Genomic DNA, 24,363 nt, shown 5'->3' on the forward strand with positions numbered 1-24,363 from the left:
AGACTATGTACAGACTATATACAGCCTATGTACAGACTATATACAGACTATGTACAGACTATATACAGACAATATACAGACTATATACAGACTATATACAGACTATGTACAGACTATATACAGACTATGTACAGACTATATACAGCCTATGTACAGACTATATACAGACTATGTACAGACTATATACACACTATATACACACTATATACAGACTATGTACAGACTATATACAGACTATGTACAGACTATATACAGCCTATGTACAGACTATATACAGACTATGTACAGACTATATACAGACTATGTACAGACTATATACAGACTATATACAGACTATATACAGACTATATACAGACTATATACAGCCTATATACAGACTATATACAGACTATGTACAGACTATATACAGCCTATATACAGACTATATACAGACTATATACAGACTATGTACAGACTATATACAGACTATATACAGACTATATACAGACTATATACACACTATATACAGCCTATATACAGACTATATACAGACTATATACAGACTATGTACAGACTATGTACAGACTATATACAGACTATATACAGCCTATATACAGACTATATACAGACTATGTACAGACTATGTACAGACTATATACAGACTATATACAGTCTATATACAGACTATATACAGACTATATACAGACTATGTACAGACTATATACAGACTATGTACAGACTATGTACAGACTATATACAGACTATATACAGACTATGTACAGACTATATACAGACTATGTACAGATTATATACAGACTATGTACAGACTATATACAGACTATATACAGACTATATACAGACTATGTACAGACTATATACAGACTATGTACAGACTATGTACAGACTATATACAGACTATATACAGACTATATACAGACTATGTACAGACTATGTACAGACTATGTACAGACTATGTACAGACTATGTACAGACTATATACAGACTATATACAGACTATATACAGACTATATACAGACTATATACAGACTATATACAGACTATATACAGACTATGTACAGACTATGTACAGACTATGTAGACTATATACAGACTATATACAGACTATATACAGCCTATATACAGACTATATACAGACTATGTACAGACTATATACAGACTATATACAGACTATATACAGACTATGTACAGACTATATACAGACTATATACAGACTATATACAGACTATATACAGACTATGTACAGACTATATACAGACTATATACAGACTATATACAGACTATATACAGACTATGTACAGACTATGTACAGACTATATACAGACTATATACAGACTATGTACAGACTATATACAGACTATATACAGACTATATACAGACTATATACAGACTATATACAGACTATATACAGACTATGTACAGACTATATACAGACTATATACAGACTATGTACAGACTATATACAGACTATATACAGAGTATATACAGACTATGTACAGACTATATACAGACTATGTACAGACTATGTACAGACTATGTACAGACTATATACAGACTATATACAGACTATATACAGACTATATACAGACTATATACAGACTATGTACAGACTATATACAGACTATATACAGACTATGTACAGACTATATACAGACTATATACAGACTATATACAGACTATATACAGACTATATACAGACTATGTACAGACTATATACAGACTATATACAGACTATATACAGACTATATACAGACTATGTACAGACTATATACAGACTATATACAGCCTATGTACAGACTATATACAGACTATATACAGACTATATACAGACTATATACGGACTATATACAGACTATGTACAGACTATATACAGACTATATACAGACTATATACAGAGTATATACAGAGTATATACAGACTATATACAGAGTATATACAGACTATATACAGACTATGTACAGACTATATACAGAATATACAGACTATATACAGAGGGACAGAGACGAGAACAGAAATCACATCATGTTAAAACAAACATGATGTGATTTCTATATTTGGCCTTTGTTTTTCAAAAGACAACATAGAAAATAGTAACGGAAACGCATCGACTGTATTGCACAAACCCCAATATTCCACAAGCCCTGACAGACCTGATATTGCACTGACCCATATTGCACCATTCTGTATTGCACTGACCCGCATTACACTGCCCCCTATTGCCCATGTTATACTGACTCTTATTGCACATTAGTGGTTATTCAGAAGAGCCAGTTTAATGTGGAATCCAATGAGGACTTTAAAGCCTGGTCTAAAGAAACTCACAGGAGCTCTATGAGGAGCTCTGAGGGCGGAGCCTGAGCTGATCACGGAGTCCATGTTTTAAATGGGGAGGAGTGACAACAAGACGTCTTTATATGTTATGACCTCCCAGGTCCCGCCCCCAGGCCCTGCCCCCAGGTCCCGCCCCCAGGCCCCGCCCCAGGCCCCACTGGGGTAAACTGGCTCAAAGACATGTTTCCCGGTCTGAGGTCAGACATTTCCCAGTCGCCTGAACACAACATGAGGCCACGCCCCGTCTGACCGAGGAGGGAGAGTGATGCATTATGGGACTTTGGAGCCAATAAACTGTAATGATTCACTCTGTCTTCAAAGTTCTCCGAGTTCAAAGTTCACTGCGAGTGTCAGACATGACTGAATAACCCCAATGTCACCAGGAGCTCTCACTGATGTGACGGGCGCAGTTTCCAAAAGCAGCTAACGCTAACGCCAACGCCAACGCTAAAGCTAACGCTAACGCTAAAGCTAACGCTAGTGTTTGTGCGTCTGCTCCTCCAAAATCACCAGGAAGTTTCCGTGGGCGCTGCCATGAATTGTACCCAGAGATTCAATGGCCGCCGGTGGCACTGGTTTATGACCAATGTTCAGCAACGTTCAGCAATATTCAGTAATGTTCAGTAAGTAAGGATTAAACCACTCGGAGCCGCATTAGACGGTTCTAACGCCCGACACAGTGTTGTTCCTCCTGCATTATAACGTCTAACGCGGCTCCTCGTTGTTTAATCCGCTTATACCAGGGTCCCACAAACCTAACATTTATAATAAATGTTTTTTCATTTACTAAAGTCACTAAATCTGCCAGACTACGGGACTATTGTGTGTGGGTTATTAGCCGGTCACTGAAGGCTGGTCTCAGAGCGAGTCATTCTCCGCAGCTATTACGAGGATCTCAGTCAGGGTCAACGACACAACATCAGCACAGAATCACAACACAACAGGACTAACCCGGAAACACTTTTCCCTGGAAGGAAACACCGATATGCGGCACTCGTGGGCAGGAGTTATTTACCTTTTACAAGGTTTAACCTGAAGCTAAAGCTAGCTAGCTCAACCAGCTCAACTGTTTATGGAAACAGCTGCGGTGGAGTCGCTCACACCTGGGCCGCCCCAACTCAAACTTTTATGTTTGACTTTACTAATCCAGACAAAGATGCTTCAATGCAGGATCATTTTATGTACGCCTGAAAATGATGAATAGCCTTAACCGTTTCCAATAGAAATGTAAAGCTCATATGTTATTAACAGTAGCTAACCTAGCTGCTCACTCTCCTCTACAAACATTTAGCAAACACTAAATCCATCTCATACGTTCCTGTCAGTCACTAATTACGCCTTTATCGATTCAGCTGTGTCAGGCGTTGCTATGGCGATGCCACAGCGGAGTGACATCCCAGTGATTTAACTACCGGACTACGTGTGCGGTTACACCAAAATAATGCACCAGCCAATCAGAATCCAGTATTCACCCAGACCATGGTATTGCTGGGTTGCAGGTTCTAGAATGTGATGATGTCATCGGACCCAACGGGGGCAGGAGCCAGTTTTTCCTATTAACAGCATTACACTATCACAAGTCGTAGCTAAAAAGAAAATATGTGAATTAAAAAAATCATCATTAATATCAGTCACTGGGTCCATGATCTCTCTGTACAAGGCCAAAAATGTCCTCAAAAACAAAATGATTTTTCCTCTATATAATATTATAAACCTTTAGAACGCTGTGATGTCACCTGCAACCCAGCAATAGATACAGACGCATCTCTGGAATCGCCCACATATGGTCATTTTTAAAAACAGTTAAGGGGGAAAACAATTTTGAAAAAATGTATATTTTCTCTAATTATTGAAAAACTACTGTAACAAACGCTGAATTTTGAATATAGTTTCTACTAAATAATGATTCAAAGACATGGGGAGGAGCAAAGTGGTTCAACAGCCCATAAATACATGAATAACGGAGAATGCTAACTTGATAACGTTAGCATCGGGCTAATGCTAACGGTTAGCTAGCGCTTGCTACCGCACTTGCTACCGCGCTTGCTACTTCTACTGAACAATCTGCTGTGAGTAAATGTCCACATGGGCCTGATTTACGCTTGACTTCATTTATGTGATAAATAAGTTCATATTCCACCAGAAAATGGCTAAAAAGAGTGAAAATTGTGTTTCTCTGAAGATTCTATTTTCCCCCTCTGCGAGGCCACGCCCCCTTCTATGACGAGATGCGTCTGTATCTATATTGTTCTGTAATATTCAGTATCATAATCAGCAGAAGTTGATTTGTTTTCCTGCAGCCTCGTGTTAAATGTCAGAGCTGGCGGTTCTTTGTGTCACGTATCAACAGGTCTGTGAACATCTGACGCCTCTGCTGGTCCAGGTCAGACTTAACCCGGTCCAGGTCTTGGTCTCAGACTTAACCCGGTCCAGGTCTTGGTCTGGATGTTTGAACAGCAGGAGGGGGAGGGACTTGTTCCGTAACAGAGTCTCTGATGTTCAGAGACGGTGAAGAACCTTCAGATGCAGCTCTGAGCTCATGAAACGTTCCCTGATCCAGGCCCGGGTTCATCACATTCAGATCCGTGTCACTTCCTGTTTGCTGTTCAGCGTTTCCGTGGAGACCGTATCAGTTTAATGGCTGAACCATAAACTCCTCCAGGATTAATTTACAACCAGGTCACTTTCACACAGGCCTGAAGATCCTTCCTCTGGCTCCGCCCACTGCCCTGGCTCCGCCCACTGCCCTGATGTAAAGCTGGCTCTGCCCACTGCCCTGATGTGAAGCCGGCTCCGCCCACTGCCCTGATGTGAAACTGGCTCCGCCCACTGCCCTGATGTGAAGCCGGCTCCGCCCACTGCCCTGATGTGAAGCCGGCTCCGCCCACTGCCCTGATGTGAAGCCGGCTCCGCCCACTGCTCTGATGTGAACTGGCTCCGCCCACTGCCCTGATGTGAAGCTGGCTCCGCCCACTGCCCTGATGTGAAGCCGGCTCCGCCCACTGCCCTGATGTAAAGCCGGCTCCGCCCACTGCCCTGATGTGAAGCCGGCTCCGCCCACTGCCCTGATGTGAAGCCGGCTCCGCCCACTGCCCTGATGTGAAGCCGGCTCCGCCCACTGCCCTGATGTGAAGCCGGCTCCGCCCACTGCCCTGATGTGAAGCCGGCTCCGCCCACTGCCCTGATGTGAAGCCGGCTCCGCCCACTGCCCTGATGTGAAGCCGGCTCCGCCCACTGCCCTGATGTGAAGCCGGCTCCGCCCACTGCCCTGATGTAAAGCCGGCTCCGCCCACTGCTCTGATGTGAAGCTGGCTCCGCCCACTGCCCTGATGTGAAGCTGGCTCCGCCCACTGCCCTGATGTGAAGCCGGCTCCGCCCACTGCCCTGATGTGAAGCCGGCTCCGCCCACTGCTGAGCCAGGGCTTTGACTTCCTCAAAAATATCATGAACGGAACTCATTTTCACTTTTTATAGAAGTTCACCTTTGACCCCGGAGTCACACGGGTCACGGAGGAATGAGGAAGTTTCAGAAGTCGCTGATACAGAGACTTTATTTACACTTTACTGTTCACGTCCAAAACAAGGGAATAAATCTGCTTTATTTTAATAATAATAAATAATAATGTCCCAGGTTTACATTTGTAACACGTTAGATTTAATCATTTTGTTTTTCTGTAGTTTTTAGTGAAACAATCGAACTCCAGGATAAAGAATCTCAATATCACAAAATACTTCTGTGTGTACTTTCACTCCTGTCAGTACTCTGCAATACTCTGCAGTACTTCCTCGTTGCAGAGCGCTGAGTTCAGACTGAAGTAGTTTGCTGTAAACACTGGCTCGTGCAGTATTTGTACTACAAACACCTGAAGTACCTGAAGTACCTGAAGTACTCCTCACTCTTGGTCAAAGTCCTTTCCAACTTTCAAACTTCAAACGTTTGCTCTGACTGTACTGGAGTAAAAGTACTGTTACTGCAGAGTGGAAGTATAGATACAGACGGCATCTCGTCATCGAAGGGGGCGTGGCCTCGCCGAGGGGGAAATAGAATCTTTTGGGAAACACAATTTTCTCTTTTTAGCCATTTTTTGGTGGAATATCAACTTATTTATCACATAAATAAAGTTAAGTGTAAATCGGGCTCATGTGGATATTTACTCACAGCAGATTGTTCAGTAGACGTGAAAAAACGGCAGTTGTAGCAGGCTATAGCAAGCGTTAGCATTAGCACGCTGCTAACATGTAGCATCATGTTAGCATTCTCCGTTATTCATGTATTTATGGACTGTTGAACCACTTTGCTCCTCCCCATGTCTTTGTATCTTTATTTAGTAGAAACTATATTCATAATTCAGCGTTTGTTAAAGTAGGTTTTGAATAATTAGAGAAAATTTAGATTTTTTTCCAAATTGTTTTCCCCCTTTACTGTTTTCAAGCATGACCATATATGGGCGATTCCAGAGATGCCGTCTGTATCTATCTGGGCTGATAGATACAGACGGCATCTCGTCATAGAAGGGGGCGTGGCTTCGCCGAGGGGGAAAATAGAATCTTTAGAGAAACACAATTTTTTACTCTTTTTAGCCATTTTCTGGTGGAAAATCAACTTATTTATCACATAAATAAAGTCAGGTGTAAATCGGGCCCATATGGATATTTTCTCACAGCAGACTGTTCAGTAGAAGTGAAAAATTGGCAGTTGTAGCAGGCTATAGCTAGCGTTAGCATTCTCTGTTTTTTATGTATTTATGGGCTGTTGAACCACTTTGCTCCTCCCCATGTCTTTGTATCTTTATTTAGTAGAAACTATATTCATAATTCAGCGTCTGTTAAAGTAGGTTTTGAATAATTAGAGAAAGTTTAGATTTTTTCCCAAATTGTTTTCCCCTTAACTGTATCTCCCCGGGCTGATTAAAGCCACACGGTGGAACATTCCGGGGTAAAGCGTTGCTATAGTGACGGGTTCAGCCCTGAGCCCGGGCCCTTTAGTACAGGATGGTCCTTTATGTCGTTCCTGTAGCTTCTCCGTCAGTGACCTTTGACCTTTAACCAGAGCAGGTTTAGTTTGACTCTGTCACTTTAATCCTGACGTGGAGCTGAGCCGTTAAAGCCACCGGTGTCGACCCTGTAATTGTTTTTAAACATTCGGGGCTTAGCTGGAGGCAGGAGGTTAGATTCCGATCTATCTCAATAGATACAGACGCATCTCTGGAATCGCCCATATATGGTCATTTTTAAAAACAGTTAAGAGGGAAACAATTTTGAAAAATGTATATTTTCTCTAATTATTCAAAAACTACTTTAACAAACGCTGAATTATGAATATAGTTTCTACTAAATAAAGAAACAAAGACATGAGGAGGAGCAAAGTGGTTCAACAGCCCATAAATACATGAACAACGGAGAATGCTAACAGGATGCTACATGTTAGCATCGGGCTAATGCTAACGGTTAGCTAGCGCGAGCTACAGAGCTACAACTGCCGTTTTTTCACTTCTACTGCACAGTCTGCTGTGAGAAAATATCCACATGGGCCCGATTTACACCTGACTTTATTTATGTGATAAATAAGTTGATATTCCACCAGAAAATGACTGAAAAGAGGGAAAATTGTGTTTCTCTAAAGATTCTATTTGCCCCCTCGGCGAAGCCACGCCCCCTTCTATGACGAGATGCCGCCTGTATCTATTGGGTCTCTCGGTCTTGTACCTTAAGCCACAACGAGACCACATGTTTTAGTTGTAGTTTTACACTTACAATCGCTAGTTTTAGTTTAATCTTATTTTTTCTTGATCACTTCCTGCCTCCAGATGATGTCACTGATGATGTCAGCAGTTAAAGGGTCTATCAGGAAAACAAAAGCATCGAAAGCAGGAACTAGAAATAGATCTTCAGAGGTTTGTCCCGGGACAGGATTAAAGGAGTCGTTTCAGCTCAGATAGAGGATTTTACTTCCCTTTGTTTGGTGGAGTTTGGAAAAGTCTGATTGTTTATCGTTCGCCTCATTTTTGCTCATTTTTTATTCAACAATTTATTCTCCATTTTCCTCCTTTGTGCCTCATTTATTTAGTATTTTTCTTGCTTCATGTTTCCCCCGTTAAAGTCCTGCCTCTCCGTCCGTGTCCTGTAGGAGGCGCCACCTCTGAACCACAGCCCGGCTCTCTGGACCATCTCCAGGTCTCTGTCCCTCACTCACACTGTTTGGGATCCACGTGGAGCAGGAAAGGCTGGAATCCAAATATGGTCATTTACGGAAAAGTTTGTGTTTCAGTTTCAGAAAATTCTTGGAACATTTTGGGAAATTGTATCATTTTTGGAAGATTTTAATCATTTGGAAAAGTTTGGATTTTTGTTTAACCCCTTAACTCCCGCCTGAACAGAGCACATTTTCTCCAGCTTTACCCCAATCCAAAAGAAAATAGCAACAAAACTGAGACGAAAACAATGATGGAAATGTGAAAAAAGTGAGAAAAAATTTACGAAAAAGTGAGAAAAATTTGACGAAAAATTTAAGAAAAAATTGATGAAAAAGTGAGAAAAATTGATCAAAAAATTGACAAAGAAATTGACCAAAAAAACAACAAAATGGATGAAAAAGTGACAAAAAGTCACGAAAATTTGACGAAAAATTGAGAAAAAATTGATGAAAAATTTACAAAAAATTCAGAAAAAAATTTACAAAAAAATTACTAAAAATTTACTAAAAATTTACTAAAAATTTACTAAAAATTTGCAAAACATTTACAAAAAATGACACAAATTCGACAAAAAAGTGAGAAAAATTTGCAGAAAAAGTGACAAAAAATTCACGACAAAAATGAACGAAAAAGTGACAGAAATTTGACAAAAAATTTATGAAAAATTGAGAAAAATTTGACGAAAAAGTCATAAGAATTTGACCAAAAAATGTGAATAATTTGAGGAGTATAAAAAAGGTGAGGAAAAAGATCCATTTAGTTTTGAAGGTCTTTCACATGAGGCGTTACACTGGCCTACAGGATTTGGGTAAAGCTGAACTGGAGAAAATGCTCTCGGTTCAGGCGGGAGTTAAGAGTTTGGAAAAGGAGACGTTTCTACATTTATGAATGAACGAGTTTAAACCTGGCTGAACATTTTTAAAGGGACACTGCGGAACATTTTGGACGATACTGTTGCCATCAGAACAAACGTGCTCCTCATGATCAGCTCGATCACCCCCCCCCCCCCCCCTCCCGAGGAGCCGCTCACAGCAGAGGCTCAACCTGAGACATGTCCTCCTCATGTCCTCCTCATGTCCCTCATCAACAGCAGAAGTTTCCTCCTGTATCACATGTTCTCGTCCTTCACACTAGAGTCACCTTCATGAATAATGTGTAACCGGCTCTGATTCAAACTGAAGCAACAACAAAAACAACCAAACTCTTCTTTGTCACGATCAAACTTCATGTTTCCGAGTCACAAAACCAGAACCTGAAAAGTCTAAAAGGCACAAATCTAAAAGCTAAAAAGAAAAGCACCAAAATAGCGACAAAGAGGATGAAAAGTCGACAAAAACTTTGGAAAAAATCATTAAAAAAACAACAAAAATATGACAAATGTGGCGACGAAAAGTTTCCGTCACTTTTGTAGGTCTTAGCTTTCAAATGAGGCGTTACATTGTTGATCTCCAGTCGAGAAGCTTTTAGATTTGGGTAAAGCCCGGTATAAAAAAACATGAATCTAAAAGGAATTCCGTGGAGTATGGTGCACCACAAGGTTCAGTTTTGGGACCATTATTATTTATTATTTATATGAATGATTTTGCTTCTGTTTCTACGACTGCCTTTCCCGCTCTTTTTGCTGATGATGCCGATCAAAAAAACAATAATAAAAAAACGACCTGGGGAGCACATTTTCTCCAGTTTGGCTTTACCCCAATCCAAAAGCTTCTGGAAAAAAGGTGAGAAAAAGCAACAAAACTGAGACGAAAACAATGGAAATGTGACAAAAAAGTGAGAAAAATGACCAAAAATCGACCAAAAAATGAAAAATGTCACAAAAATGTCACAAGAAATTGACAAAAAATGGAGGAAAAAAATGACAAAAAATCGGACAAAAATGTGATAAAATATGACAAAAATTTTTAAAAATGTGACAAATATGTGATAAAAATTTGATAAAAAATTGACGAAAAAATGAAAATAATGTGACAAAAAAATACAAAAAAAATTACAAAAATGTGCCAAAATTTGATAAATATTTGACCAAAAAAATGAAAAAAAAATTGACAAAAAATGAAAAAAATCGACCAAAAAATGACAAAAAAATGACAAAAATATGACAAAATTTGACAAAAAAACAACAAAATGACTTAAAAATCGACCAAAAAATGACCCAAAAATGTCACAAGAAATTGACAAAAATTTTATAAATAATCGACAAAAAAATGACAGAATTGTGATAAAAATGTGACCAAAAAATGTGACAAAAATATGACAAAATTTGACAAAAAAATGACAAAAATGTTGTTTTTCTTTTTTTTTTTTTTTACAAAAATGTGATTAAAATTTGACAAAAGTGATAAGAAGTGACAAAAAAATGACCTAAAAGTTACATAAATGAGTTGAACACCAACAAAAAAATGATGGAAAAAAAATGTGATGACGTGAGGAAAAAGATCCTCTCGGTTCAGGCGGGGGTTAAGAGGTTAACATATGTATTTGTGGAAGTGTCACATTTACGCTACTTTGGGCCAGGCTGGTCAGAGTCCAGGGCTGGTTCTCAGTCCCAGTCCGGCCCTGCGTCACTCACGCGCTTTAACGTAAACTTTAATAAAACAGGAAAGTCTCTGGACCCGAGCCAAGAGCTGAAGGTGAAGGAGAACCGCTTTTACGCAGCGCATGAAGCCTTAAAGTGACGCTAAAGTGACGCTAAAGTGACGTTAAAGTGAGCGAGCGTCGGTGTTTTACTCACACAGCGGAGCCATGGTGGGACAGCGGCTCTGAGACGGATCCTGTACCCGGGGGAAGAGGCGTGAGAGGCGGCTGCAGAGCGCGGCGCGTCCCGGTGAGTCTGCGGCGGAACAGCGGAGGGTTTGGAGACAAGTGACACCCGGGTCTGAGCGGAGGGGAGAGGGAGGGAGGGGGGCGGGGGACGGGGGAGGGAGGGGGGAGTGACGGTGGGAGGGGGGGGGCGTGGTGCGTTCACGGCCCTCGGGACAGGAGTGGTTCACTGGGAGCGGCTCTGCGGAGAAAAGGTCGCTTTGGGCGCGAGCTGGAGTCGTCACTCAGACTGGACTTTGGGCTTCAGACTTTGCTCCGGGAGGGGCCGGGTCAGGCTGGGCCGCGCTAGGGGGCGCTGTGACGGGGTGTTCTCATTGAGCAGCCAGTTTAAACCTCTTAACCCCCGCCTGAACCGAGCAGAACTTCTCCGACTTCTTGAAAATAGTGCCAGAAAAGCGACAATGAAACCATGAAAGTGTGACAAAAGGATCAGTTCTGTTTTCCTTAGCTTTCAAATGAAGAAGAAGAAGAAGATCTTTATTTATATAGCGCCTTTCACAGACATATAGTCACAAAGCTCTTTACATGAGACAATTGTACATTCACTCCACACTCGGTGGTGGAAAGCTACGTTTGTAGCTTCAGTTTCCCCTGGGGGAGACTGTCAGAAGCGCTTTCGCGACTACACACGTCTGCGCCAACGGACCCTCTGACACCACCATACATTCACTCACTCACATCATTCATCCTGACCTATTGTACATGTTTTTAGTGGTAGGGGAAACCGGAGGACCCGGAGGAAACCTACGCAGACACGGGGAGAACATGCAAACTCCACACAGAAAGGCCCCGTCCTTGGTGGGAATCGAACCCGGACCTTCTAGCTGTGAAGCGAGAGCGCTAACCGCTGCACCACCGTGCCGCCGAATCAAATGAGGAGTTCCACTGTTGCTCTCCAGTCGAGGAGCTTTCAGATTTGGGTAAAGCCGAACTGGAGACAAAACAGTCACCCTTTTCCATAGAAGAGGATTGAGATGAGGTCTCTGATGTTTCTGAGGTTGTGAAAAGTCTCTGAAGAACGGGAGAAACTAAACCTCAGAGTCTAATCAGTTTGACGGATGGAGAGAAAACAAGATCTGTCAAAAGCGACACTGGGGAGTTCTGTCTTTATTACAACACTCTCAGAGATCCGGGACCAAGACCAAGACCAGGACCAAGACCAGAACAAGACCAGGACCAGGACCAAGACCAGAACAAGACCAGGACCAAGACCAGAACAAGACCAGGACCAGGACCAAGACCAGAACAAGACCAGGACCAAGACCAGAACAAGACCAGACCAGGACCAGAACCAGAACCAGACCAGGATCAGATGCTTCTCCACAGATCAGGTAAAAGGTCACTCCAGGGAGTTCTATTACTGTCTGCACATGCTCCTGTGTATGTTCCTCCCGGCTTTACTCGCTGCTGTCTCTCCCAAAGGAAATGACCATATTTGGATCACAGCGTCATCTCGGTCACAGCTGTGAGTCACAGAGTCTTCAGAGTCTTATGCTGCGTCCACACCAAACGCGGCCGGCGCCTCCAAAGCGTCAGGTTTACATTTAAAATATGGAGGACGCGCCTCCGGGGGGCGTCAAGAGGTCCCGCAGCGCCTCACGCGCCTCCTGTGCGACGCTCGAGTTGGGAAATGTTGAACTTTTTGGAGAAATTCGCGAGCCTCGACCAATCAGAAGCTTCCTGCCATAGTGACGTTGTAGCTGAGCCACCGGGGAAGATTCTACGCCGGCCCCACAGATGTAAACAAGTCACAAGTCACGGAGGTTTAGCTTCATTATGAACCGGAGCTACAGCAGCTCTGGGACTTTCACAAAGACTTTACAACGACACATCAGTGTTTCTTTATCTAAACACCAGGAAAGGTTATTTCAGAGGCTGAATCTGCGCTGGGAATGTGTTTGAGCCTCGAGGAGCCTGTTGTAGCATTAGCACCGGAGAAAGCTAATGCTAAGCTAAACCTCCGGTCCTCACGTGAAAACGAGAAATATGCACAAATAAAGTCAATAAAGAACAATGATCACACACTGAGCTGGGAAGATGCTGTAGTTTATTGCTCACATCATCTACAATGAGCTCCGGGAGGAAACCACAGCTTGTTAGCTCAGCTAGCTCAGTTAGCTCAGTTAGCTCAGATAGCTCAGTTAGCTCAGTTAGCTCAGATAGCTCAGATAGCTCAGTTAGCCCAGTTAGCTCAGTTAGCCCAGTTAGCTCAGTTAGCTCAGTTAGCTCAGTTAGCTCAGTTAGCCCAGTTAGCTCAGTTAGCTCAGTTAGCTCAGATAGCTCAGTTAGCCCAATTAGCTCAGTTAGCCCAGTTAGCTCAGTTAGCTCAGTTAGCCCAGTTAGCTCAGTTAGCTCAGTTAGCTCAGTTAGCTCAGTTAGCTCAGATAGCTCAGTTAGCTCAGTTAGCTCAGATAGCTCAGTTAGCCCAATTAGCTCAGTTAGCCCAGTTAGCTCAGTTAGCTCAGATAGCTCAGTTAGCCCAATTAGCTCAGTTAGCCCAGTTAGCTCAGTTAGCTCAGATAGCTCAGTTAGCTCAGTTAGCTCAGTTAGCCCAGTTAGCTCAGTTAGCTCAGTTAGCTCAGTTAGCCCAGTTAGCTCAGTTAGCTCAGATAGCTCAGTTAGCCCAATTAGCTCAGTTAGCCCAGTTAGCTCAGTTAGCTCAGTTAGCTCAGTTAGCTCAGTTAGCTTAGTTAGCTCAGTTAGCTCAGTTAGCTTAGTTAGCCCAATTAGCTCAGTTAGCCCAGTTAGCTCAGTTAGCTCAGTTAGCTCAGTTAGCTCAGTTAGCCCAGTTAGCTCAGTTAGCTCAGTTAGCTCAGTTAGCTCAGTTAGCCCAGTTAGCTCAGTTAGCTCAGTTAGCTCAGTTAGCCCAGTTAGCCCAGTTAGCTCAGTTAGCTCAGTTAGCTCAGTTAGCTCAGTTAGCCCAGTTAGCTCAGTTAGCTCAGTTAGCTCAGTTAGCCCAATTAGCTCAGTTAGCCCAGTTAGCTCAGTTAGCTCAGATAGCTCAGTTAGCCCAATTAGCTCAGTTAGCCCAGTTAGCTCAGTTAGCTCAGATAGCTCAGTTAGCTCAGTTAGCTCAGTTAGCCCAGTTAGCTCAGTTAGCTCAGTTAGCTCAGTTAGCCCAGTTAGCTCAGTTAGCTCAGATAGCTCAGTTAGCCCAATTAGCTCAGTTAGCCCAGTTAGCTCAGTTAGCTCAGTTAGCTCAGTTAGCTCAGTTAGCTCAGTTAGCTTAGTTAGCTCAGTTAGCTCAGTTAGCTTAGTTAGCCCAATTAGCTCAGTTAGCCCAGTTAGCTCAGTTAGCTCAGTTAGCTCAGTTAGCTCAGTTAGCTCAGTTAGCTCAGTTAGCCTAGTTAGCTCAGTTAGCTCAGTTAGCTCAGTTAGCTCAGTTAGCTCAGTTAGCTCAGTTAGCTCAGTTAGCCCAGTTAGCTCAGTTAGCTCAGTTAGCTCAGTTAGCCCAGTTAGCCCAGTTAGCTCAGTTAGCTCAGTTAGCTCAGTTAGCTCAGTTAGCCCAGTTAGCTCAGTTAGCTCAGTTAGCTCAGTTAGCCCAATTAGCTCAGTTAGCCCAGTTAGCTCAGTTAGCTCAGATAGCTCAGTTAGCCCAATTAGCTCAGTTAGCCCAGTTAGCTCAGTTAGCTCAGATAGCTCAGTTAGCTCAGTTAGCTCAGTTAGCCCAGTTAGCTCAGTTAGCTCAGTTAGCTCAGTTAGCCCAGTTAGCTCAGTTAGCTCAGATAGCTCAGTTAGCCCAATTAGCTCAGTTAGCCCAGTTAGCTCAGTTAGCTCAGTTAGCTCAGTTAGCTCAGTTAGCTCAGTTAGCTTAGTTAGCTCAGTTAGCTCAGTTAGCTTAGTTAGCCCAATTAGCTCAGTTAGCCCAGTTAGCTCAGTTAGCTCAGTTAGCTCAGTTAGCTCAGTTAGCTCAGTTAGCTCAGTTAGCCTAGTTAGCTCAGTTAGCTCAGTTAGCTCAGTTAGCTCAGTTAGCCCAGTTAGCTCAGTTAGCTCAGTTAGCTCAGTTAGCCCAGTTAGCCCAGTTAGCTCAGTTAGCTCAGTTAGCTCAGTTAGCTCAGTTAGCCCAGTTAGCTCAGTTAGCTCAGTTAGCTCAGATAGCTCAGTTAGCTCAGTTAGCTCAGTTAGCTCAGTTAGCTCAGATAGCTCAGTTAGCTCAGTTAGCTCAGTTAGCTCAGTTAGCTCAGTTAGCTCAGTTAGCTCGGTTAGCTCGCATTGAGCTCCGGTTTTCTCCCATGACCACAAGCATTAATAACGTCAATGAATCCGTAACGACATAGAGCAGCTTTATGACGATCACACACTGAGCCACCTTCAGCATTTGTGGTTTATTGCAGACTTTTAATCAACAATGAGATGTAGCAGGTGTATTTCAGGCAAGAGCTACTTCCAAGATGCTACGAACACACTGACTGTCTGACGCTCGCTGACATTTGTGACAAGCGTCTGACTTTAGTAAAGACACCAAACACGTGTTGACGCCCAACACGTGTTTGGTGTGGACGGAGCATCAGAGTCCTCAGAGTCTTGTTGTTGTTCTTCCTCCGCTGACGTTTGTTGGGAGATGTTTTCACTCTTCCGTGACACGATTATCTCTCCATCTGTGAGGGTCCGTTTAGAACAAGCCCCGCCCTCTGAACCTGCTCCAAAACACGCCTTAAAACACGCCTTAACCGTGATCACAGGGACACGGGTTCACAGCAGGGCTTCATATCAAACACAGCTTCATCTCTGAGGAACAGGAGGAACCTTTACCTCCTGGATCTCCACATGACCCGACACAAGGCTGGATCTACTCCAAATCATGACTGAATCAGAGCTGAAGGCGTTTCTCTGGCCCCGACCCCCCAGTTGAGAACCACAGGAACACGACCTTTGTGAAGCCCCGGATCCTCTGTGTGTGCACTATCTGAACCATGCACGTTTTCCTTTGTGCCCTTTGGCAAAGCCCTGATCCCTGAGTCTGACCGTGAGCCGTGAGTCACCACATCCCTGCCTTTGACCCTTTGACCCCTGGGCCTGCCGGGATGTGGAGATTAACCCGGTCATAGAGCTCCACAGTCCCGCCTCCTCTCCACAGTCCCGCCTCCTCTCCACAGTCCCGCCTCCTCTCCACTTTTTTGCTGGATTTTTGTCACTTTTTTGCTGGATTTTGTCATTTTTTTTGCCTGATTTTTGTATTTTTTTGACTGATTTTTGTCTTTTTTTTGCCTGATTTTTGTCATTTTTTTTGCAGAATTTTTGTCATTTTTCTGCTGGATTTTTGTCATTTTTCTGCTGGATTTTTGTCATTTTTCTGCTGGATTTTTGTCATTTTTCTGATGGATTTTTGTCACTTTTTTGCTGGATTTTTGTCACTTTTTTGCTGGATTTTTGTCATTTTTCTGCTGGATTTTTGTCATTTTTTCTGATGGATTTTTGTCATTTTTTTGCTGGATTTTTGTCATTTTTATTGCTGGATTTTTGTCACTTTTTTGCTGGATTTTTGTCATTTTTCTGCTGGATTTTTGTCATTTTTTCTGATGGATTTTTGTCATTTTTTTGCTGGATTTTTGTCATTTTTTTTGCTGGATTTTTGTCACTTTTTTGCTGGATTTTTGTCATTTTTTTGCCTGATTTTTGTCTTTTTTTTGCTGGTTTTTTGTCATTTTTTTGCTGGTTTTTTGTCATTTTTTTGCTGGATTTTTGTCATTTTTCTGCTGGATTTTTGTCGTTTTTTGTTGGATTTTTGTCTTTTTTTTGTTGGATTTTTGTCATTTTTTTTGCTGGATTTTTGTCATTTTTTTTGCCTGATTTTTGTCTTTTTTTGCCTGATTTTTGTCTTTTTTTTGCCTGGTTTTTGTCTTTTTTTTTGCAGGATTTTTGTTACTTTTTTGCTGGATTTTTGTCACTTTTTCTGCTGGATTTTTGTCATTTTTCTGCTGGATTTTTGTCATTTTTCTGCTGGATTTTTGTCATTTTTCTGCTGGATTTTTGTCATTTTTCTGCTGGATTTTTGTCATTTTTCTGATGGATTTTTGTCACTTTTTTGCTGGATTTTTGTCACTTTTTCTGCTGGATTTTTGTCATTTTTCTGCTGGATTTTTGTCATTTTTCTGCTGGATTTTTGTCATTTTTCTGCTGGATTTTTGTCATTTTTCTGCTGGATTTTTGTCATTTTTCTGATGGATTTTTGTCATTTTTTTGCTGGATTTTTGTCATTTTTATTGCTGGATTTTTGTCACTTTTTTGCTGGATTTTTGTCATTTTTCTGCTGGATTTTTGTCATTTTTTCTGATGGATTTTTGTCATTTTTTTGCTGGATTTTTGTCATTTTTTTTGCTAGAATTTTTGTCACTTTTTTGCTGGATTTTTGTCATTTTTTTGCCTGATTTTTGTCTTTTTTTTGCTGGTTTTTTGTCATTTTTTTGCTGGTTTTTTGTCATTTTTTTGCTGGATTTTTGTCATTTTTCTGCTGGATTTTTGTCATTTTTTCTGATGGATTTTTGTCATTTTTTTGCTGGATTTTTGTCATTTTTATTGCTGGATTTTTGTCACTTTTTTGCTGGATTTTTGTCATTTTTCTGCTGGATTTTTGTCATTTTTTCTGATGGATTTTTGTCATTTTTTTGCTGGATTTTTGTCATTTTTTTTGCTGGATTTTTGTCACTTTTTTGCTGGATTTTTGTCATTTTTTTGCCTGATTTTTGTCTTTTTTTTGCTGGTTTTTTGTCATTTTTTTGCTGGTTTTTTGTCATTTTTTTGCTGGATTTTTGTCATTTTTCTGCTGGATTTTTGTCGTTTTTTGTTGGATTTTTGTCTTTTTTTTGTTGGATTTTTGTCATTTTTTTTGCTGGATTTTTGTCATTTTTTTTGCCTGATTTTTGTCTTTTTTTGCCTGATTTTTGTCTTTTTTTTGCCTGGTTTTTGTCTTTTTTTTTGCAGGATTTTTGTTACTTTTTTGCTGGATTTTTGTCACTTTTTCTGCTGGATTTTTGTCATTTTTCTGCTGGATTTTTGTCATTTTTCTGCTGGATTTTTGTCATTTTTCTGCTGGATTTTTGTCATTTTTCTGATGGATTTTTGTCACTTTTTTGCTGGATTTTTGTCACTTTTTCTGCTGGATTTTTGTCATTTTTCTGCTGGATTTTTGTCATTTTTCTGCTGGATTTTTGTCATTTTTCTGCTGGATTTTTGTCATTTTTCTGCTGGATTTTTGTCATTTTTCTGATGGATTTTTGTCATTTTTTTGCTGGATTTTTGTCATTTTTATTGCTGGATTTTTGTCACTTTTTTGCTGGATTTTTGTCATTTTTCTGCTGGATTTTTGTCATTTTTTCTGATGGATTTTTGTCATTTTTTTGCTGGATTTTTGTCATTTTTTTTGCTGGATTTTTGTCACTTTTTTGCTGGATTTTTGTCATTTTTTTGCCTGATTTTTGTCTTTTTTTTGCTGGTTTTTTGTCATTTTTTTGCTGGTTTTTTGTCATTTTTTTGCTGGATTTTTGTCATTTTTCTGCTGGATTTTTGTCGTTTTTTGTTGGATTTTTGTCATTTTTTTTGCTGGATTTTTGTCATTTTTTTTGCCTGATTTTTGTCTTTTTTTGCCTGATTTTTGTCTTTTTTTTGCCTGGTTTTTGTCTTTTTTTTTGCAGGATTTTTGTTACTTTTTTGCTGGATTTTTGTCACTTTTTCTGCTGGATTTTTGTCATTTTTCTGCTGGATTTTTGTCATTTTTCTGCTGGATTTTTGTCATTTTTCTGCTGGATTTTTGTCATTTTTCTGCTGGATTTTTGTCATTTTTCTGATGGATTTTTGTCACTTTTTTGCTGGATTTTTGTCACTTTTTCTGCTGGATTTTTGTCATTTTTCTGCTGGATTTTTGTCATTTTTCTGCTGGATTTTTGTCATTTTTCTGCTGGATTTTTGTCATTTTTCTGCTGGATTTTTGTCATTTTTCTGCTGGATTTTTGTCATTTTTCTGATGGATTTTTGTCACTTTTTTGCTGGATTTTTGTCACTTTTTTGCTGGATTTTTGTCATTTTTCTGCTGGATTTTTGTCATTTTTTCTGATGGATTTTTGTCATTTTTTTGCTGGATTTTTGTCATTTTTTCTGATGGATTTTTGTCATTTTTTTGCTGGATTTTTGTCATTTTTTTTGCTGGATTTTTGTCACTTTTTTGCTGGATTTTTGTCATTTTTTTGCCTGATTTTTGTCTTTTTTTTGCTGGATTTTTGTCATTTTTTTGCCTGATTTTTGTCTTTTTTTTGCTGGATTTTTGTCATTTTTTTGCTGGATTTTTGTCATTTTTCTGCTGGATTTTTGTCGTTTTTTGTTGGATTTTTGTCATTTTTTTTGCTGGATTTTTGTCATTTTTTTGCTGTTTTTTTGTCATTTTTTTGCCTGATTTTTGTCTTTTTTTTGCTGGATTTTTGTCATTTTTCTGCTGGATTTTTGTCACTTTTTTGCTGGATTTTTGTCATTTTTTTTGCTGGATTTTTGTCATTTTTTTGCTGGATTTTTGTCTTTTTTTTGCTGGATTTTTGTCAATTTACATCCTCATTTTCTTTTTGTTTTTTGTCGCTATTTTGAAGAAGCTTTTGGATTTGGAGATTTTGGAGAACAGGAGAAAACAGGCAGGAGTTAAGAGGTTAAACGAACCACCGATCATTTTTATTCCAATTAACAGGATTCAGATTGTTTAATAGTGAAATAATATAGAACTTTTGTCTGAAAAGTAACAGAAACTCGCCGTGTTTGCTGAAAACCTGGTTGCCTTGACCAGCGAGCGCGATGTCGCAATGGTTCTTGGGATACGGAGTTTCTTGTGCCTTTGCCTTTTCTTCAACACGTCGTCTTCTTTTTGGATTGAAATCAAACATTTTATGGTCACGAATTGCTACATCGCTGATTAGCTTTAGCGCTGACGTTAAACTCTTAATATTGGAATTTTGGTTGTGTAGACGGGGATTTTTTCGGTAAAAAACGCCTCCTGAGCCGTCAGGTTCAATCAGCCACAGAGCAGATTCAGCTTCATGATAAACAACATTACCAAAGGAAGAGTCCCAAAAGAAGCGTGTGGTCGTCCTGTGTTAGTGAAGCTCTTCTATAGTGATGCTCAGATCAGTAAGTTACGGAGCAAAGAGGTTCACGTGACATCACAACATGTTAAGGAGCCTCTGACCGGGAGCAGCGCCCCCTTCAGGAGGAACCGAGAGCTCAAGCGCAGCAGTGTGTATGTGGATTATACATATTCACTTTTTTCATCTCTTGTTTTTCGTTTTTTTTTTCATGTTGTTGTTTTTTCGTTTTTTTCATCACTTTGTCGTCACGTTTTGTTGTGTTTTTGTCGCTTTTTTGTTGCTTTTCCAGCACATTTTTGCTTGTTGGATGCTTTTCCTTTAACCTCTTAACTCCCGCCTGAACCGAGAGCATTTTCTCCAGTTCAGCTTTACCCAAATCCTGTGGGCCAGTGTAGCGCCTCATTTGAAAGATCTACAAAACTAAATGGATCTTTTTTTCCTCACGGCAGATTTTTTTTCATCACTTTTTTTGTTGGGCAGTCGTCTCAGTTTTTCTCACTTTTTCGTCCATTTTTTCTCAATTTTTCGTCAATTTTTTCTCATTATTTTGTACAATTTTTGTCATTTTTTGTAAATTTTTCGTCAAATTTTTAGTCAAATATTTCGTCAAATTTTTCTCACTTTTTTGTCATTTTTTTCGATTTTTTTTGGTCAAATTTGTGTCATTTTTTGTAAATTTTTTGTCACTTTTTCTTCCATTTTTTCTCCATTTTTCGTCAAATTTTTCTCATTATTTTGTCATTTTTTGTAAATTTTTTGTCACTTTTTCGTCAAATTTTTCTCAATTTTTTAGTCAAATTTTTCTGATTATTTTCAATTTTTTGTCATTTTTTGTAAATTTTTCGTCAAATTTTTTGATTTTTTTTGGTCCACTTTTTTGTCAAATTTTTTGATTTTTTTTGGTCCACTTTTTTGTCAAATTTTTGTCACTTTTTCGTCCATGTTTTCTCACTTTTTCCACATTTCCATCCTTGTTTTCGTCTCAGTTTTGTCGCTATTTTCACACCTTTTTTCCTGAAGCTTTTGGATTGGGGTAAAGCTGGAGAAAATGTGCTCGGTTCAGGTGGGAGTTCAGGGGTTAAGCTCTTAGATTTGGGTAAAGCTAGTTTCTGTGCTCTTCCAGAATGGACATGTGACCAGTCCGCCCCGGTCACCGTCCCAGGACGACGTTCATGTGTCCGGGCTCGTTCCTCAGGAAACAGCGCCCCCTGGTGATGCTGTTCGTAACGTCTGTGATCAGTAAATATTCAGACTCATCAAACATGTTCAGGACTAATGACGGATTCTCTCGGTTGTAAACGCACATTAGCATAGCGTTAGCATTAGCAGCTAGGAGGTTAGCTGCTGACTGAACCACTTGCTCCTAAACTACAAAACTACATCGTAACATCGTAGGCTCATGATTGTAATTTATTAATGATCATTTAAAAGGACAGACTTTAAGCTGTAACGACAGAATAAACAACTAGAGAAAAGTCGGAAAATTCCATAGCGGTAACCATGGTAACGCTCAAAATGCAGATTTCTATAGTCATCACTGATCTGAACGCAAAGTTTTGGTGCAGAAAGTCCAGTCCAGTCCAGTCCAGTCCAGTCCAGTCCGGTCCAGTTAAGTCCAGTTAAGTCCAGTCCGGTCCGGTCCAGTAAAGTCCAGTCCAGTAAAGTCCAGTCCAGTCCAGTCCGGTCCAGTCCAGTCCAGTAAAGTCCAGTCCAGTAAAGTCCAGTCCAGTCCAGTCTAGTTAAGTCCAGTCCAGTCCGGTCCAGTCCAGTCCAGTAAAGTCCAGTCCAGTAAAGTCCAGTCCAGTAAAGTCCAGTAAAGTCCAGTCCAGTCCAGTAAAGTCCAGTCCAGTTAAGTCCAGTTAAGTCCAGTCCGGTCCAGTCCAGTCCGCAGTAGATTTAGCACGTGCCTCAGTCTCTTATGAAACACTGCTCTGTTTGTGGCGTCAGTGACTCACTCCGCCCCCTGCTGGTCACAGGTGGAGCTGCAGCTTCACAACAAATCCCCAAAAGAGACAAATGCAAATGATTCTTTAAGTCGTGAAGGAGGATTTCGGACCCGGTGTTACAGCAAATGTGCATATACATATATACGTATATGTATGTATACGTATATATGTATATATACACAGCGTGAAAGTTGGTGAAGTTGCGAGTTGTTTATAGTCGTTCAGGAGGCGTCAAGCCGGCAGCTCGATGTACACACAACCGTCTCGCTGGTAAGCGTGTTGACCAGTTTATATTCATGCAGACTATAGGCTCACTAGCCACGATGCTACGATGCTATTGTGTTTTTAGCATGCTGGCGCTCCGGCCAAAGGCTACTGCAGAGCTGGACAAGTAAGTTCGGGGTCTCAGTACGGGTCGTTTGGGGAGCGCCATGCATCGTCGCCCTGGTAGGTCAATGGCCTCATAGCCACATCTGCCCACACATCTGTATCTGTGCTAATGTAGATTTCCCATTCTTAGGGTCCTGTCAGCGTTACACACCTCCTCTTCTTCTACCCCTGCATCGCCAGGGTCGTCCGTTTGTTTATGTTGTAGACGGTGATGTGCTGTTTAATATGGACACTGACGTGAACGTGCTCATCCACGTGAGAAACCGTCATGAACTGTAACCTTAACTTATTGGACAAAGGAAACGATGGACAATTTTAACAAAACATGTAACTAATAATAAAGATCCTACTTTTGTAAATGAATGCTTCTGTCCTGCCAATTTTACGAATCTGTGCTGCCTTTTTCTGCAGGTTAAATTTAAGTTTACATAACTATGTGGTTGGTAATGAGAAGTAAAAATGTCAAACTTTTCTCAATTTTTTAGTCAAATTTTTCTCATTATTTTGTCAATTTTTTGTCATTTTTTGTAAATTTTTTCTCAATTTTTTAGTCAAATTTTTCTCATTATTTTGTCAATTTTTTGTCATTTTTTGTAAATTTTTCGTCAAATTTTTCGTCAAATTTTTCTTTTCCGAGAATGACGCTGTTTGTAACGTCTGTGATCAGTAAATATTCAGACTCATCAAACATGTTCAGGACTAATGACGGATTCTCTCGGTTTTAAACGCACATTAGCGTTAGCATAGCGTTAGCATTAGCAGCTAGGAGGTTAGCTGCTGAATGAACCACTTGCTCCTAAACTACAAAACTACATCGTAACATCGTAGGCTCATGATTGTAATTTAATAATCATTTAAAAGCACAGAGTAAAAGCTGTAACGACAGAATAAACAACTAGAGAAAAGTCGGAAAATTCCATAGATCCTACTTTTGTAAATGAATGCCTCTGTCCTGCCAATTTTACGAATCTGTGTTGCCTTTTTCTGCAGGTTAAATTTAAGTTTACATAACTATGTGGTTGGTAATGAGAAGTAAAAATGGTAAAATATTTAAGTGTGGGCTCTGCCCAGTAGAACCTGCAGTCCACTCTACTACATATACATACATAAATATACATACATTTACATGCAGACGATATAAAACACGTCTAAATCATAATTAACGACGTCACTTCCTGCTGATTCATCAGAAAATGCAAAAATACAGTTGATTTTTTGACACTTTTTACATTTTGAAAACATTTCCAAGCCAGAGCAAACACGACCGTCCGTGTGAGTCTTACCTGGAGCGTTTCACGGCAGAATGAAGAAAGTGCAGCTCTGAGCGGCTCAGACCTGGACCTGGACCTGGACCTGGACCCGCTCTGGTCCGGGGGCTTTGGGGAGGAAGGGCATCTGGAGCGAAACTCTGTCACGAAAACACAGGACGAGCAGGAGCGAAGAACAGAACTGTGGAGCCTCCTGTAGTCCCGGGTTAGGTCCTCGTCTGGCCTCAGTCTAGCCCTCTTTTAGACCTGGTTTGGTCCCATTTTAGTCCTGGTTTAGACCTGGTTTAGTCCTGGTTTAGTCCTGGTTTAGTCCTGGTTTAGCCATGATTTTAGCACCAGTTTAGTCCCGGTT

The 24,363-nt window shown here is 40.6% G+C and overlaps 1 protein-coding gene across 1 annotated transcript in view; it reads right to left on the reverse strand.

Annotated features, from left to right (window-relative positions):
• The window catches only part of exoc3l2b (exocyst complex component 3-like 2b), a gene marked incomplete at its 3' end in the record, with an annotated part of 72,902 nt that extends 48,753 nt beyond the window's left edge, over positions 1 to 24,149 (reverse strand). The window contains exon 1 of the mRNA XM_079583038.1: positions 24,027 to 24,149. The remainder of the gene's footprint in view (positions 1 to 24,026) is intronic.
• Positions 24,150 to 24,363: the final 214 nt, after the last annotated feature.

Source organism: Gobius niger, assembly GCF_951799975.1.
Source record: "Gobius niger genome assembly, contig: SUPER_1_unloc_1, whole genome shotgun sequence".
Taxonomy (NCBI): Eukaryota; Metazoa; Chordata; class Actinopteri; order Gobiiformes; family Gobiidae; genus Gobius; species Gobius niger.